The following is a 4,362-nucleotide window of genomic DNA, read 5'->3' as shown; positions in this document are numbered from 1 at the left end:
TCTCTTGTAGGACTGGTCCCCAACCTGCAGTGAATGTAGATGACCAGCAGTCTGACAATGACCACGCGTCATAACGAGGTACTATTAAAACTAAAAACTCCTCCCGAACAGGCCATGAAGGCCCAACGGTACCGACCAGCCGCCGTGTCATCCTCAGCCTATAGGCTTCACTGGATGCGGATATGGAGGGGCGTGTGGTCAGCACACCGCTCTCCCGGCCGTATGTCAGTTTCCGAGACCGGAGCCGCCACTTCTTAAGCAAGTAGCTCCTTAGTTTGCCTGACAAGGGTTGAGTGCACCCCACTTGCCAACAGCACTCGGCAGACCGGATGGTCACCCATCCAAGTACTAGCCCAGCCCGACAGCGCTTAACTTCGGTGATCTGCCGGGAACCGGTGTTACCACTGCGGCAAGGCCGTTGGCCACTACTACTACTACTACAACTAATAATAATAATAAACACCAGATATTACAGCAAGCATATTATTAAAGATCCCAATACCACAACGGATAAATGCAGACTTTGCAAACAACAAATAGAAACAGTAGATCACATCACAAGTGGATGTACAATACTAGCAAATACAGAATACCCCAGAAGACATGACAATGTAGCAAAAATAATACATCAACAGCTTGCCTTACAACATAAACTTATAAAACAACACGTTCCCACATACAAGTATGCACCACAAAATGTATTGGAGAATGATGAATACAAATTATACTGGAACAGAACCATTATAACAGATAAAACAACACCACGTAACAAACCTGACATCATACTCACCAATAAAAAGAAGAAATCAACACAACTAATCGAAATATCCATACCCAATACAACAAATATACAAAAGAAAACAGGAGAAAAAATTGAAAAATACATCCGACTGGCTGAGGAAGTCAAGGACATGTGGCATCAGGATAAAGTTGACATTATACCAATTATACTATCATACCACACAATATCCACCAGTACATGAATACAATACAGCTACATCCAAACTTATATATACAATTACAGAAATCCGTAATTACTGATAAATGTTTAATTACCCGAAAGTTCCTAAATGCAATATAACATATACCGTACAGTTAAAAGGAAGTGACGCTTGATCAAGGTCCGCGTCATTTCCCATTTTTAACCAGACTTAACGTCTGAGAAAGTAAAGAAATAATAATAATAATACTGTGTAGAACGCACATCAGTGTAGTAGCCTTTAAACAGTTGCTGTTGTACAATAATGATGAAAACTGAATAAATGAATTAAAATTTGTGCCTCAGACGGGACTGAAACATAGGTCTCCCTACTTAGTAGGCAGGAATGCTGACCATTACACCACCACAGCACTGTGGCTAACATTAATGTAATAACGCTGAGGTGGTGTAATGGTTAGCTTTCCTGCCTAGTAAGCAAGGAGACGCAGGTATAAGTCCTGGCCGTCGCACAAATTTTAATTAATTTATTCAGCTTTCATCGTTATCGTAGATAAAGGTGAGACTTAGTGTCTCGAGGAAAATTTAATTATAAGATCTATAAGATTACTATTGTACTGTGCCGTGAATTAGTTTGTTTATTGCTGCCCAGTCGATAACGAGGCAATTTCTGACTCATTGTCTGCAAAACGCATTTTCGTGAAGTATTTAAGCACATGTATCATATATCTCTCAGTTTTAGGGTCATAGATGCCTGGTACAAAAGATGAGTACTAAGTGAGTGTACAGTGAATGAAATATGTATATGCATGTATCGACATTGGTTTGACAAGCTGTAAGCTCCACCACATCCTGTCGCATGTTAGTGCTAGTACTTTTTCTTTTTTTTTTGCATTATAGCCGTCGGTAAATTGTATAATCAGTATTACAGTGTTATGAAACAGGGGTACAAATAACGATCTCTGAAAAATCACTTAATTTAGTGCCTGAAACTTAATTGAAACCTTCACCCTAAGACTGCGAACGACTGCTGTAAAGTAACGTTCGCGACATGACTTGTGTAATGAAACAAACGAGCGGTCATTTTCTTGGAAGTGCTTCGCAACGAAGCATATTAGTCAGTTTTGCAAAATTTGCACAAGACTGTTGGGTGAACTAAAGCTGTGAACCCATTCCATGGAATTACAGTGGATACTACAAGTTTTCTGATTTTAAACGTGTTCCCGAAACATCTTTGACAATGCGGGCGTTTAAGATCTGCTAGCCGTGCGGTCTGAGGCGCCTTGCCACGGTTCGCGCGGCTGCCCCCGTCGGAGGTTCGAGTCCTCCCTGGGGCATGGGCGTGTGTGTTGTCGTTAGTGTAAGTTAGATAAGCAGTGTGTAAGCCTAGGGGCCGATTTTTACTACAATAGAGAACAATCGAAAAATATCAGTCTGTTCAAAAGAGGAAAGGTCATGGCTGACGTATGCCATGTCGTAGTTCCTGTGAAACACCAGTTTGGTACCATAAGAACTTACCACACATTTTTAAGATCTCCGAATACTCTAGGGCCAAAGTGTGATGAAGATGGTCATCCACATCAGATCTACACGTATTACAAAACTGGTTCTACATATGGGCGTATGTATGTTCTACATCTCCTAAACTACTGGACTGCCTTCAACCAAATTTTGTTCACACATCCCCCACTGTGCTGTCGAGGTAAGAGCCATCTGCCTGTCATAGCATACGACGTCATGAACAGTGAGATGGGGCAAAAACTGCCGTATCATGCATGACTTTTAAATTTATTACTTCTGTGCTACTGACTCTCTTCGCAATACGTCTCGCAGACAGTATCCATATTGCTATTTGGGGAGCAAAGTAACTGTTGATGATTGAAATAGAGAGGATATAAAATGCAGAATGGCAACGGCAAGGAAAGCCCTTCTGAAGAAGAGAAATTTCTTAACGTCTAGAATAGATTTAAGTGTTAGGAAGTCTTTCGTGAAAGTATTTGTATGGAATGTAGACATGTATGGAAGTGAAACATGGACCATAAATAGTTTAGACAAGAAGAGAATAGACGCTTTCGAAGTGTGGTGCTACAGAAGAATGCTGACGATTAGATGGGTAGATCACGTAACTAATGAGCAGATACTGAATAGAATTGGGGAGAAGAGACAGTACCTACCTATGCCTGTAACTGTAGCTACAGAAATACATCATTGTAGGGCACATATTTCAAGACCTATGACTTCATAAACATTGAGATGTTCGAAAAAATACCGCGTCATCCATGAAGTTTTAATAGATTGAATTATATCTATTGAAACCTAGGTAAAGATTACTTTATCCTTTGCAACTGGTCGGCTGTTCTTAGTCTGATTTACGTGGAACCGTTGCTGTAGCGCAGCTATGTTTAAAGTACTGAAATTCGTGCCTGCCGAGGTATCAAAAGCTACATCCAGGTATATGGACATCAAATTAAAAATTGTGAAAGCAGGTATGGCTATTGACTTTAATCACCAGTGCCTAGAGAAAGACACTATCCCTGATTATGTGAAGGCGTACGTAAATTTTAAACAGTGTAACAGAGTGCCTTCTATTAAAAAGAAGCTAGTGCATTTAGTCATTTCCGAGAGCACAGTAAATTTGTACAAGAAAAAAGATGTCCTTAATAGTGAAGCCTACTGTATACACCTATTTTTAACTAAAGCCTTTAAAGATCTTTGTAATTTTCAAATTGACCACCTGTGGAATAGTATTAATGAATGGCTCTCTAATCGTAAAGAAATAATCAAGGCCAGACATGAAAGAAAGCTTTTAAAGTTTAGTAATAGGACCACAAGTAAAAGTGATAATACAGCAGACAATAGTGTTAAGCACCTATTTTACGACAGAGTACTAAATAAAACCAATATTTCTTTTACGCAGGCCGAAAATGACTTGTTGTGTAAAGGCCTTAAATATAACTTGCCTGCTAAACTCGATAAATATCCAGTTATTTGTAATCTCATTGTAGATCTAAAAATCGGTTTAGAATCTCTGAAATTAGAGAAAACGGAGCAAGTCAAATGTGCCTACGAATGTAACAACATAATAGAAAAAGAAATTAAATTATCGCCTAATAAGCAATCGGGCGAATATAGTATAATAAAAAGCATTAATCATAAACTTAGAGAGCACGACGCATTAATCACTAAGAGTGACAAAGGGAACACCGTGGTCGTGGCTTATAAAAATGAATATATAGAGAAGACTGTAAAGTTTTTTGAGGAAAACATCACTGAGGTTACTGTAGATCCTACTACTGAACTGCAAAATGAAATCCGGCGTACTTTAACGAATTCCGTCAGCTTGTTCAATAAGTTCCAAAAGAAAGGGCTTATAAATATGAACCCTAAACCACCAGTGCTCAGAAGTCAGTTTAAACTGCATAAAC

General features: G+C 39.2%; 1 pseudogene; it reads right to left on the bottom strand.

Annotated features, from left to right (window-relative positions):
• Positions 1-305: 305 nt before the first annotated feature.
• LOC126428482 (5S ribosomal RNA) lies at positions 306-423 on the bottom strand (annotated as a pseudogene).
• Between the last annotated feature and the right edge of the window lie 3,939 nt (positions 424-4,362).

The sequence above is a fragment of the Schistocerca serialis genome, chromosome 12 (assembly GCF_023864345.2).
Source record: "Schistocerca serialis cubense isolate TAMUIC-IGC-003099 chromosome 12, iqSchSeri2.2, whole genome shotgun sequence".
NCBI classification, from domain to species: Eukaryota; Metazoa; Arthropoda; class Insecta; order Orthoptera; family Acrididae; genus Schistocerca; species Schistocerca serialis.
Note: the sequence above shows the minus strand (reverse complement) of the source record. Positions and strands in the feature narration are given on the sequence as shown.